General features: G+C 36.5%; 1 protein-coding gene across 3 annotated transcripts in view; it reads left to right on the top strand.

The window, feature by feature from the left end:
• Positions 1 to 14910, top strand: part of GRID2 (glutamate ionotropic receptor delta type subunit 2) — a 1392659-nt gene that overhangs the window by 1172195 nt on the left and 205554 nt on the right. The gene's annotated exons all lie outside the window — the stretch shown is intronic.

Below are 14910 nucleotides of genomic sequence, written 5' to 3'. Positions count from 1 at the left end.
ACAAAGGATCAGGGAATAAATGCTGAAAGACATGATATGGTAGACAAAAGTGGGACTGTGGAGATCGCTGTTGACGAGAACTTTCGAGTATGTCACAGTTTTGCTGGGTGTCTGGTTCTATGATTAGGCCTGCCTTCCACAAAGGATTTGTAGAGGGGTGACTATGAAGGGTGATTTAGGAAGCCTTTACAAAACTATTTATTAACTAAATGGAGAACCAAAGAACATTAAAACTAGAAAGGACCACGGGAGTGATTGATCACAACCTCCTGTGATATGTAGAAACCACTTCTCCAAGTCTTACATGCCCACTCATTTCACTTTCGAACAGTTCAAATATTAAAAGCCTTCCTCACACTATGCCAAAATCTCTCTCCATATCATCCATCCACTGCTTCTGGTGCCCTCTAAACAAGCACCAACCCTTCAGATATTTTACATCAACTTTCAATTGTTACTTTCTAAATTAACCTCTTCCATTGTTTCTCAGATGCTATGCTTTTCTGAAAATTTAATTTCTTCTGAATTAACTGTATACCAATGTCTTTCCTAAATCATTTTTCCCAAAACTGAACACAATACCATCAGTACGTTTGTCTGACCGATTCAAACTTGTATTGCTATACCTTGAAAGCCACGCTACAAAGGTGACACCTGTTGAGGTGGTACATACTCAAATGCCTAGATATCCATTTATAAGACGGTTTGTTCAGCCAGTTCCTCCTAAGCAAACAGTATATAGGTTTATGCCTCTCAAATTGCTCCTTAGTTTTTCTATTCTCTCCAGCTGTAAGTCATCTGCAAATTTGGAAAGTAGTCCTACCAAGTATTCATTAAAGCCATTAGCAGAAAATTGAATTTGAGGATAGGGTTAGAGACCTGCAAGAGCCTAAGGTTGACAGGAATGCGTGAAATAATGCATTTTGCATACAATGCTTAATTAATTGTAAAATTTATTCCATCTTATTATCCAATGTATTTTATTCTCTTATTGACAAAAACAATTTAAAGCACTATGATAAGTTTGTATATATTTATACTATGTATTACTATTTACATATAAATACTACTACATTCTCCATAACTTCCAATCTAGTAACCCTGCCACTAAGGGAATGATATTAATTTGTCATGACTTGTTCTTAATGGATCCAAGATGCTCTGTATAATCACTGCTATCATTTCTAAGACCTCAAAATGAAATATTTGTGCAAGAATGAGCCCTAGAATATTGCTCGGGAGTCATAGTGACCATTTTATGAAAAAAAACCCCCAAAATATTCACCCAATTTTCTACAGACATCATTGTTGAAAATTTCTCACTTCTACTACACCCCTGATTTCTAAGAGTTTGTCCCATAGTGCCAATTGCTATCACATCTGCAATTTGTTCTATGTGTCTGGGTCCCTAGATTTTTCTGATTATCTACCCCAGCAATAAAAATTGTTGCGAATATTCCTCTGATGTATTTATCTTTCCTTATTTATAATTTATATACATAATCTAAAACATGAAATAAGCAACGTTTTTAAAGAATTTTAAACTTTGCTATATTCTTTGAAAAATTTTTCACTGAAACTTGTGTCAGTGCTGCTAATGAGAGCAAAATAATTCAATGTGTTTCATTATCTTTTGAAATTTTGACGACTCTTGTTGATACATGGCAATAGGATTATGTTCTCATATTCTCTGCAGTGTAAAAAATTTGCTCTCCTGAAAGCTAAGGTATTTAAATGACTCGTCCTAACATATCTTTCCTTAGTTATGAAGAACTTACCAATAGCAACATTTCATTCTCCAAAGTTCCTGTGATTTCTATCTCACCAAGTAGTAATCTCTTGATTTATTAATTTATATCTTTATTTGGTGTTTGTTTAGTTCGATTGTGTGCCTTGAATTGGGCGGGTGTTTGAGACATTTATTAAGATGAGTAAGACATAGGTTGTACTTTCAAGGAATTTTGCCTTCTAGGAAGACAAATCATGTAAACAGATGCTAATGATGCATGGTGAAAAGTGGTAATTACCATTGAAGAGAGGCACAGATTAAGTTCTATGTGAACTGACAAACAGAAAATATAATTTGTTTTATTTTAATATTTCCAGAATTAAATCTAACATAGAAGCTTCCTGCATTATTCATTTGGTTCCTGTGAGATAAAACTGGCTAAAAGGCAAATCAAGATTTCATTCACAAATTATATTTGATTGATGGGAATTGCAAGAAGAGATCTGGAGGGTCAATGCCTCCTGCCACTATTACATCTTATTTCTGCATGAGTTTTGTAGTCTGTATTAGAAAATTTAATCCTTGTCTTTTATTGACCAAGAACAACATAGAATAAACTCATAAAAATTACCTTTTAATACCAAATATTTACCCTCTTGTTTCAACCAGAGACTCATATCAGAATATATTTATTTTCTATTTTTATTGCTTATGCTTCTTTTATCTCATTTTTATCTCCATAACAGTCATTAAATACATTTTCACATATGAATAATTTCTAGATAAGATTACTTAAAGGTTTTCTATTTTAAAACATTTATGCAACATGAAACTGGATAAATAAATATTTTTTGTTAAGTAAGAAAGCTCAAATTTATTTCCTATATTCTCTCTTTTTTTAAGTTTTTATTTATTTATTTTTAAGTTGTACACTCAGATTCTAGTTTCTAAATACTGTTCTCCAATAAAAGGAACCAAAGGTCCTCAGAGAAGTGACTGTTTTTAAGGTTGGAGCAGGAAAAATAGAAGCCAAATATAGAATATTTTGTCATGCCAGAAAGTATGGAAGTACTCAAAAAAACAAAAGGAGCGTGACATGTCAAAGGGACACATGAGCCAACCTGAAATACCTTCCAATTGCCAAAACTGGAACAATCTGAGAAACAAAATGAACAACACAGCATTGGATTATAACCCGAGCTATAAAATAAATGTAGGCGTTCATAATGATATAAATAAATGCATGAATAAACAAATAAACGGAGGTAAAGAAACAAACCTTCCTCACAGGAGAATTCTAAATAATGAATAGGCGCTACCTCCTTACAGCTTCATCTTCCCCACTCTCCACTGAGTGTGTGCTGCACTTAGCGACGGGTTTCCAAAGAAAAGAGTACAGAATAGGGAAAATAGTGGAGAAATCTGACAAATACCACCATAACCAAGCCATCAGTGATGGCGTGTGGATATCATGTACCCCGATATGATGCGATGCGAAGGGCATTCTACCACCAGAAACCCATAGCCCCAGTCTAATAATGAGAAAAAACATCAAACAAACCAAAATTGAGGTACGTACTCCAAAATACCTGACCAGCACTCCTCAAAACTGTCAAAGTCATAAACAATAAGGAAAGAGAGAGAAACTGTCACGGTCCAGGGGAAACTGAAGAGCTATGACAACTAAATGCAATGTAGGATCCTGGATGGGGTCTTGGGGCAGAATAAAAGAAATGAGTGGGAAAACTGGTAAAATCTGGGATTTCGTTAATAGGAATGTCCCAATGACAGTTTCTCAGTTTTGACAAATGTACCATAGTAATGTAAAATGTTTCCCTAGGAAAAATTGGGTAAGGGATATAAAAGAACGCTGTGCTAACTTCGCAACTTGTAATTCTAAAATTACTCTAAAATAAATGGTTTCTTTATAAAATCATAGATGAATTTCAAGATTTCTATTTTAGGTATCACCTGTTATTTCTGACTGTGGAAGACAAGACTTTAGTTTCTTTCTCTCTCCTGCCCCCCATACATGTGCAACCTTCCCAACCACTCAACCTCCCATTCTAATTTTATTTATATCAATATATTGTATATTTGTATTCACAGCTGATCCATTTAACAAAACTGTAACTACTTTTCCTTTCTTATACAACCTCTCATTTCCCTGGATTCAATAATTGTCTTAATTTTTCATTAGTTTAATTTCTATGTACTTATCACTCATTCAACCTCAAATTTTCCTCCATTGTTTAGGTCTCATTTCAAGAAGTTTGAATGTGTTCGGTATTCTACTTATTTCTACTAATATGGTAAAAGATGTCTGCACAGAATCTTTTTTCACCATTATTCTATTTGGCCTCAGCCTATGTTAGGCGTCTTGTTTCCTGTATTTCATGTTCTTCCTTGGTTTACTCCCTCGTTCTGGTGAAACACAGAATCCAGTATTTTCTTAGGAGAAACAGATTGGAGATAGAATGTCGAGACCTGCATGTCTGAACATGTCTTTATCCCATTTACACCTGATTTGTTAGTTATTTGGAGGAATCCTTTTCCTTCAGGATTTTGAATGCACTGTTCCACGGCATCCAGTGTTTCTGTTGAGAAATCTGAAACACATCTGACTACTGATCCTTTCCATTTGGCCTCTTTTTTCGCTCTGGAAGTTTGTGGTATCTTTTCTTGATCCCTTGTGTTCCGAAATTTTACTGTGATGTGTCCATTTCCATCTTTTGTGCTGGCTACCTGGGAGGCCCTTTCGGTCTGAAAACTCATGTTCTTCAGTTCTGGGAGTTTTCTTGAATTGTTGTTCTAATGAAATCCTTGCTTTCATTTTCTCTGTTTTTATTTTCTTTCTAGAATTCCTAGTATTCATATTTGGGGCCTTCTGAGTTCATCCTTTCTTCCTTACTTATTTATTCCATCGCTGTGTGCTCTTTTTCGTGGAGATTTTCTGTACTTCCAAAACTCCTATTTTTCATTTCTGCAATCATATTTTTTAACTCCCACGGTTCTTTTTTTTTCTCTGAATGTTGCATTTTCTATAGAATCCAACATTTTATTAGTGCGGTGCCTCTTAACTCTTTAAATATATAAAGATAGTTCTTCTGTTGTCACTGTTTTTTAATTTGCCTTTAGCATTTTTCTCTCCATGCCTTTTGTTTCAAGTAGCTTTTTCTTTTGATTGCTTTAGTCACTTTCACATTAGATACTTTCTTGCAGTATCTGGTAAAGTTTGAACAGCGGTTTATAATTAAAAGTTAGGAAGTAAGAAGCTAATTGGCAGCTGTGAGAAACAGCGCAGGCCTAAGAGGAGAGAGAAAAGAGCGCTCCAATAGGAAATGACAGGTGTGGAAGGACTAAAGCAGTCCTGCACTTGGTCCATTGAAAAAGTAGGATTTGAAAGGTGACAAAGGAGCTAGAATATGGTGAGGAAAGGAGAAGGTGTAAGAGATTAATATTACCTTCGATAGAGAAAGCCTGAGGCTTAGACAGGACACTCAGGGCTCAGGCCGGAGGGCTTTATAAACTACACCTGGAAAGTCAAGGGCATCCGGTCAGTCCAGGCGGAAGTCTGGCTGCAGCTGTCTCCTGCAAACCCCAAGAAAACAACAACAGCCGCCCTTGTCTTCAGCTCCTTTTATGAATGCTATTTTTATAAGTCACTTACGGCTTTGTCTTTCACTGAACTGCAGAATTTTTGGTTCGTTAAATACTGACTTCTGCTTTTCACTGGTAAAGAAAGTGAGGCCTGGAGCCACAAACTTATTTGCATTTTTATCACGAAAAATTCTCTATTGGCATTTACGATTACATCCAGAGAGTATAAACATGCTGTTTCTAACATCATTTAAAGTTCCCAAAACCCGAGTGAAAAGGAACATGACGGCCCGACAGAGAAAAGGAATGTGTTTACCTAACTTGAGGAAATGTCATTGAGAGGCGCCGTGGAGGAAACTCAGCCTAACTCAGTGAAATGGAAGTATATTCGATTTTAAAAGGCAGAAGGAAGACAATGAAATCCCAGAGACATTTCCCCAAAAGGCATTTAGGACATGACGACAGTAAATCCCACAGCGTCAGCGTGCCTTTTGTTCAAAGCACTCAGAAATGTTCTGGAGAGCTGGAGAATTATAAAAGTTAACAACGTGACTGTAATGGTTCCAGCAAAACACCCCATAAGACAGCCCTTAAATTGTAAGGACCCAGTGCTTTTAGGGTATGAGTATCTTCCACTCTGTTTATGGCCAGAGTGAGAGTTAAGTGACTCGGGGTTTTTATCTCTTCAAACTTTAGCTCTGACTCCCATTTCTCAGGGAAAAGAAAAAAAATAATAAAACTCAAGTGAGAGAATAAGAATTCTCTCTCTGTCATGCTTCCACTCTACCCTAAAAACCTTGCCAAAGAATATGTGATATTTTCCAAACACTCTGTGATCATTTACAAACCTTCATGGCATTTATACCCCATCTTGCTGGGGCAGCCTTAGGAGCTCTCTCTCATTTTCCTAAAGCCATTGTCAGGAAGGTTTGCATGTGATGCTGTTTGGGAGTTGCTATGCAGTGTGACACTGGTCTTGAAGGCCAAATGACAAGACTTTTAAATATTAACTTTTAAAAATTAATTGTAAATAACATGACTCAAAATTGTTCTTGAGATGCCCCACCATTCTGACTTCTTGTTGCGAAAACGTTATGTACAATAGGTATGGGAGACTTTAAAGGGCTAGATTATATGAACTTTCTGGGAATGTTACATTTTCCTAAATTAAGCCAGAGGAACACCTCCCACATTATTCCAGCGTGATCTTCAGGCTCAAGAGTTTTCTCCACCCTGCCCAATCTGAGTCACTGCCTCTCACTGACCTTCTTTAATTTCCTTTAGTTCACTTACCACTATGAAAGTTAAACTTCTTTTTATATTAACTTCAGATTATCTGCCTCCTCTCACTAGACTGGAGCGGGGACTTTAGAGACCTTGTTTGTCTCCTCTGCCGTGTTCGTTGCACCTAGGATAATGCCCAGTAGCACTCAATAAACATGTATTGAGTGAAATACTGTACCATCCTGCATTCAGACTTGGATGACTCACGAGAACTGAGCCCCAGCAGAAGAGTCTTTTCTTCTTTGTTTCAGTAAATCTTCTCTTGGATTCTGCTGAAAGACAGAGCAAGTGTGGAAGGAATTACTGGAGCTAGCGATAACTCCAACAAATAGTCACCAATCCTGATGGTGCTAATAAAATATGTAGGCTTAGTTGCCAGTATTAAACCGCAAATTTGCAATGTATTCATATAATAGAATATAAAATTCACTCCCGTTGTTTCTACCTTTTCCCACTGGAAATAAAGAGAGAAGAAAGGAGCAGGAAATGGGTGGGATCATGAAGTCAATAAGATAGGGGGAGCTATGATTTCTTTTGGCTTCACTTTCCCCAAAGGAAGGTACTGAAAAAAGTATGTTGGAAGCATTGTCCCCCAGAAAGAAGTGGGCCTGGTTGGAATGCTCAGAACATGGGAGGAGCTCAGGGTGTCCTAAGACTCTACCTTCTTATTCAAAGCAGTAGGACAGCAGAAAAACCTGACCCTCATCCTCCACTGTCCTGTCTCAGCCAGCCTCCTTCTGGCATAACTGAAGCTCTTCTCTGCCCAGCATCTCCTCTCCTATGACCAGTGGTCTTAGCTATCTTACTTCCTGATGCCACGCTTGCATGGCTGCAGAAACTTAGAGATCCTCAATGCCGTCACTCAGATTATAAGCCAATCAACTGGAGGCATCACACACTATTTCTACAGTTTACTTCAAGCCTTGATATTGGGCATTTGCCAAAACTCAAGTGGTCCTCTCATAACAGGTTCCTAACTCTCACTGCATCCCTTCTGGAAACTGAACAGAAGAAATATTATTTTAATGAAATTAAAAACACATTACTTTTGCTACCAACCTTTCCTAAAACTCAAATTGTATTTGGATAGTATATATCTGGGGTTGTAAGCTTTTTAACTCTCAGATAGCTAGGGGGCAAAGTATTATCTGTAGTCTTTATTGTAAGGGGAAAGGAAGGAGAGAAGACAATAAAATAAACCTAAATACTCTACTGCCAAGCTGAATAAAAAGTCTTTTGAAAATGATTTTTTTAATAATTTTTCCTGAGATGCCAACAGAGGCAAAGAGCCTTAGATAATCGGTAAACACTGGAAGTATCTTTCAGTTGCCTCGCAATTGTTATGCATTAACACATTCTACACAAAGCCCTGAAGAAACAAGAGGAAAAAAATATCATCCTAGGTATCGGTGTAAACTAGATTGTCAGCATGAGTGAGTGAAAATAAAATTGCTGAAAATATTTGTTTATTCGGTTTCAGCAAGTTGACCATAAAATAGAATGTATTAATGTCTCAGTGGACAGTAACTTCAGCTTGTGAGAATATCAAATGGACTGGGAACAAGAGCGAGAGAGCAAGAGAGAGGAAGAGAGAGAGAGAGGAGAAGCCCTTCCTGGATCATGGGAAACCCAGAAACTTATGACAGTGCAGCATCTCAGCATCTGGACTGACATGCCTACCGGGTGACCTTGAAACAGACATGGTTTTATTACCAGGAGGACAAGTTATGCAGATGCTGTAGCAAGAGCCAAACCACAGAAACGCAACCAATACGAGAACTGTCAGATTGCATTTAAATTCTTCAGCAATTGTCATTAGTACTTTCATCTACTGACTTCTACATATCTAGGCTCTGGTTTATTATTTTTACACACCCTCTGTATTACACCAAATGCTATTATGATGTTTTCATGCTAGACACATGTCAGAGGAAAACGTGCCAAATTAGATATGGATTGCCTGAGTTCTAAGACCAGCTCTCCCAATGATTCGCTCTGTAACCATTGGGAACATAGTATTTCTCTTTTCATTTTCTCATCAGTAAAATCAAACTAATTATACTTCTTCTCAAATATTGTGGGATGTATGGAAGAAATGATATGGAACTCTTTTGAGCTCTTTAAGAAATCATTTTTAACAACTTAAGATTAGCATTAAAATAAGTATAAAACCAAATATGAGATCTGTATTTATAATATATTCTGGTCTACCATAAATTATACATCTTCATGATAATAACAATTACCAATTATTTAGCATGTATACCATGCCTGGCATATCATATATATTCTCAAGTTTAGTCCTGAACATTATCTTCATTTTAGAAATTAAGAAATACTTGGGCCCAAAGAGATTGAGTGAGTGGCAGTCCTGGCATTTAAACTTATGAATATCTGACCCAAAAACACATAGTCTAATGCCACCCCTTTTGGGAGGAAGGTTGCCAGCTTCTTAAAATGTGCTCAGGTTCATATTTAAATTGGTGGATTTCAATCTTATGATACCATTCATGAAACTTCATCCCCTTGGAGAATTCATCCCATTCACTCCTCAATAACTATACCATCCATCCGTCCATTCATTCACTCAACACATTCATTAAGCACCTCCTCTGAGTCACTCTCTGAGCCATGCCCTGGGATACAGCAATAAAGGAGACAGACTAGATCTCTCTCTGCCTTCATGAATTCTAAATTCTAGTGCAGAGGCAGACAACATGTAACACACACAAAAAAATAAATGAGAATTGCCAACTGCAATTCATGCTATCAAAGAAGGCAATACAAATTTTAAACTAAGACTGGGAGAAGCCAATTTAGGTTGGTTGATCAGGGAAAGGCTTCCTGAGAATGTGGCATGTTACAGGACAAGAATGAGCAGCGAGGCCAGACAGGAAGAATCAAGCCAGAGAAGCTAGCACATTCAAAGCCCAGAGACAGGGAAGGGTTTGTTTTATGCTAGGGGCGAGAGGGAAGTCGATGTGGCTGTAATGTGAGTTAATAATGGCAGAATGGAATGTGATGAAGTTGGAGAGGTAGGAAGGAGGCAGATCATGGTAAGGAGTTTGAATCTTATTCAGAGAAAATGGAAGAGTTTCCTAACGGTGTGCTGGCGCAGGATTTTTCCAGCCATGGGAGCCAATTTTGCCCATCTCCTCTCAGCTGCATGTTCAATGTTGTCATGTTGGTAGCTTGAAATCAGCTATTGTGGAGTATTTACATATCTATGAAAATTACATGTACATCTATGTATTTACATATCTATGTAAGTTATGTATAAATCTATGTAGTATTTGTGTATCTATGCGATGGTTACACAATTATATACTTAGGTGAAAATTAATTGGTCTATAAACTAAATACCAGTGCTCTTTACCCTATGATGTTATTCCTTAAAATTTTTTTCAAAAATAAGAGAGAGGGGCTTACAATGAAAAATTACATAAAGAAGCAATTCACTATGAGTAAGAGACAGCAGTAACAAAAAACAACAACACAAAAAAATTACAAAGGAAGCAATTCACTGAGTCAGCAGTGACAAAAAACAATTAGCAACCCAAGAATTTTAAATAAGAAATCAACAGTTTGAAAGAGAATATAAAATAACAGTGTTTTTAAAAGCCAAAAAATACATATAACAGGTAATATCTGAAGACATATGGTTAGGAATTTTAAATTGAGAAAAAACATGAATTCTCATATTCAGAATATTTCATGTTTCATTCAGAATATATTTTGCAAACAGAACTATTAAGACCTACTAGTGACTTGGAAGTGAAGCTTGAATTAAAGTGAGGAATCAAGGATTACTGTAGATTCTGACTGACATGGGAAAAAACGGGAACGAAACGGGTTTAGAGGGGTGAATTAAGACCTCTGTTTAGTTGTTTGAGCTTCTGACTAGCGCTTCAATCGTAGAAGTCAAGTAGCACTTAGATAGAGGAATCCAGAGCACAAGGTATGGACAGGTGAAATGAATTTGGTAATTATCAGAACAGAGGAGGTCTTTAAACTTATAGGGGTGGATGGGATACCCGGAGGAGAGAACACACATAGAGAGAAGAGGACCCAGAACTGAGCCCGATGACTCCCATGTTTGCAGACTGGCTAGAGGAGGAGATCCAGCCAAGAAGACCAAGGAGGGGCCTGTACATTGCATATTTCATTTCTAGATGTTGCAGTCAGTGTGGTGTACTAAAAGGAGACCTGTACAAGAACTCAAAAGAACAAAAGGCAGACTTTGCTTAGGTAAATTATAAAAGTGCTATGAGCACCTATTTTCTTACCTGTAAAATGGAGATAATGATTCCTTTTTGGTCTACCTAATAGGATATACATAAGGATCAACAGAATTTATGAAAGTAAATGTACTTTGTAATCTAAAGCTGCAATGGAGTCATGACCTAGCTTTTGTGTTAGAATATGCTCAGAGAACCATGTTGAAAATGACCTGCCCTTCTTTTCTAATTTATTTTTACATTCTGTAAAGAGTAATGTTAATATACTCAGTAAACTTCTTGAGATTCTAGTACCTACCCTTTGATATTCTGGCTGGCCAAAATAATTGTCTTATTTCAGATACATCATAGAAAAAAACTAGAGAGTGAATATTCCTAATAAGAAAAAATTAATTCAAAATCATGTTCTCAAAGTTCCTCCTAGTTTTGCTATCAGTAGATCCTAAAAGGAGTAAAAGACACCGGGCTTTGCCATGGCACACAACCAGACTACCATTAGCAGGAAAGCCGGTTCTCAAACTTAAGCTTCTGGAATCAACAGAGGAAATGTTTTTCTTCCCTGTTGTACCCAGTTTTGCCTGTTCAGCATTTCAGAGGGTGTTGCTGCTGCTGCTGCTGCTGTTTAGAGTAAAGTAAATATAACGTCCATAATAGATTAGGGATTTCTGCTCTGTGTCAATATTATTGTGCATATGTTTTTAGGGAGGGAGGAGTAATCTACCTGCTTTCATCTAAGATCTTGAGGTCCGAAGTTTCTAGAAATTCTTAATATTCCCCATTTATATACCCAAAAGTGTTTTTAACTTGGTGCTACATTTATCCAGTAAACTTTGACCAATTTTCACAAATTAATTTGATTTATTAAATAATTTTCTCTTACCAAGCAGTCAAGTGTTGTGGAATTCAGAGTGACTATTCCTCTGAAACGTACACTTTTAGTGAGATGTGCCTCAGTGAATATGACAGAGTGATAACCTAAGAAGGTTTTGTGTTTACTCCATTCGTGCCACATGCTAAATGTTATCTGTGTATTACCTTCCATGGTATGCCCAAAACTTTTAATGAATTAACCACCTCTGTCAGTCAATTATGAGAGTGAAGTTTGAAACAGCTGCGTCCAAAGTCACATAGGCAGAGTGGTAAATCTGAGATTCAAACCCATGAAGTCTGGCCTCAGAGCCACGTTCCTGACCCCTCTGTTGGCCTCTCGACTTCTGGGAGCTTGTCTTTTAGGCAGCCATAGTAGAACTGCCTGAAATGCCATAACTGAGCTGTTAACTAGCACAGTAATGCTCTTTCTAAATACAAAGAGAGAAGTGAGTTTATTTTGAGGAAAGAGGAAGCCTTCTTCATTTTGAAAATTGGTGGCAATTTCAAGGCTTGAAAATACTAGTGTAGCAGAAACTTTTTAAATAAAAGAATGAATTGTGCAAAGAATGAATTGACCCACGAAAAGTACATATTAGGAAAGGTTTTAAAACTGGAGGCACTTGAATGGAAATAGCACTGGACAGGGAACCATATCATGTGAAGTTGATTTCAATTCTAATGGTAAATTTCCTTCTTGACCTTGAACAAGGTTCTTTACATTTTTTAAATCTCAGTTTCTTATATACGAGATAGAATCAGAGATAACAGTTCCTTTTTGCCAAGGGCATATTCGTTATGGAAGAGATGTTATATGTGGCAATATTTGAGCTACTTGAGAACAGTCCTCAATAAAGGTAAGAGAGTAATAGTATGTAAAATAATCAAAGCTATAATCAGATGTCCTTATATACCACAGTTCTCAATAAGATTGACTGTCCTTGTCATAGGCACATTAAAAAAAAAAGATCCAATTCTAATAATGCACTGAATCCCATTTCTAAGCTCACAGTATGTCCATTTTGTGGCATATATTCAGCCTGATTGCTCATATTCCTTTAGACAGATATAATAGAACTAACATATTAAAGCATGGCCTTCATCTATTTTCTGATTAATCTTTGTTATGCTCAACAGTGAATCACATCACTAAAGTACCAGGTCTGGATTGTGACCTTGATTTCTTGATTTAGAAAGTAAAAAGAATAAAATCTTTTTTTTCACACAGTCTAGGTAGGAAGAAATGAATTATTATAAATATGATATGCCAAGTCCCTTGAAATTCATATGAACTTTTAAAATATCTCTCTTATCAAATAAAAGATCAACCAAAAATCAATAGATTAAACCATGCAATATTAAAAACCTATTTTTCTCTCTCTTGATCAAATAAAGTTGGTCACCTTGGAGAATAACTGAGCTATCATCTTACCAAAACATGTCACACCAGCATCACAATATTTTTATTAGGAAAAAATAGTAGAGAACTGAACCAATGGAGAGGAGAAGTTGTGCTCTCTTTTACTTACACCAAAGGACGTGAGGAAGAGAATATAGTTTGAGAAAATTAGCACAGTAGCTCTAAACAGAAAACATCTCCAGGCAAAGGAACAAGAATTTACAAATATGAAACTTGTAAGAGTGTATAAACAGAATTGACCATTGTCTTGACGTTATAATTAAAACACATTTTCACACAAGCCTTGGTATTTCAACACCTGCTGAGGTTGTGCATTTGAAGGATGTTCATTGTATTTCATGCCATACTTCATATGTCCCCCTTTACTCCTTTCACCCTCCCCCATCCCCTTCTCCTCTGGTAGGCGCTAATCTGTTCTCTTTATCTATGTGTTCGTTTTTTATCTTCCACGTATGAGTGAAATCATACGATATTTGTCTTTCTCTGTCTGACTCATTTCACTCAGCATAATATCCTCAAGGTCCATCGATGTTGTTGCAAATAGCACAATTTTGTCTTTTTTATGGATAAGTATTATTCCATATACCACATCTTCTTTATCCATTCAATTGTTGTTGGGCACTGGGGTTGCTTCCACATCTTGGCTATTGTGAATAATGCTGCAATGAACATAGGGGTGCATAGATCTTTCTGAATTATTGATTTCATGTTCTTTGGATAAATACCCAGTAGTGGAATAGCTGGGTCATATGTTTTTTTGCCAAACAAATTAATATAATTAGGGACAACAAAATGTGTCAGCCTATGGTTGGAGTAAAGACTGTTGAGTAAAAATTATGAGTAATTCTATTTTGTTATTCCTTTTGGAAGAAAAATAATAATGCAATGTGGTAGAATGATCACAGCTTTAAATCAGACTGACCTGTGGCCAAACTACATCTCTGCCTTTAGTTGCTCTGTGACCCACCTGAATAAATTATTCAATGCCGGTAAACCTCATGCACGAAATCAGAATAACACCTACTCATAGACTGTTGCAAGGATACAATGAGAAAATGCCTAACCTGTTAGTTCCCTTTCTTCATTTATCCTTCACTTCCTTGGCTCTTTCTAAGGTTTGTAAATCTAACAACATTTCTGTACATTTTATAAAGAAAATATACAAATACACCTCTGATAACAAAATACTTTTGCATTCCGGTAGATCTAAGTAGTATAAAAGTAGATGTTCTTAGAGTGGAATTTCAGATAGCTTCTGCTAATGTAAAGCTTGTGGTTGGACTTTACAGAGGAGATCACTACTTTAAAAGGAGCCTTCGCTCAGGACACTTTGGTCAGCAATATTTATGAGAAAGTTCATCCTTATAAGCTGTTGAAAAATATACCTACTTATAACTTGTGTTCACACGTCTCTTTCTGCCCTTGGGGGTGTTCACACATTTGAAGACTACTGGAAGCCTGCATTAAGACTTCTCACCAGCCTGAAATCCTCAAGTTCTACAAACCTTTTATCAAACGACGTAATTTTCAGAACTTTCATCATTTTGGGCACTCTTTAATAAATATGCTCCAATATGTCAAATAATTCTTAATTAGAACTGAATGTCATTCCAGAAATGTTCTTATGAGTGCACAATAATAATAGTTATTGTTATGAACGTTTCTTGCATACTTATACATGCCATGCACTGGCTTAGATATTTGAGATGCATACTTTTTCATGTACTATTTTATTCAAATTTTATGTTTAGCCATCCATCCAAATGTTAGCT

This window comes from Equus asinus, chromosome 3, assembly GCF_041296235.1.
Source record: "Equus asinus isolate D_3611 breed Donkey chromosome 3, EquAss-T2T_v2, whole genome shotgun sequence".
Taxonomy (NCBI): Eukaryota; Metazoa; Chordata; class Mammalia; order Perissodactyla; family Equidae; genus Equus; species Equus asinus.
The sequence above is the reverse complement of the archived record's forward strand: the minus strand, read 5'-3'. Positions and strand labels throughout refer to the sequence as shown.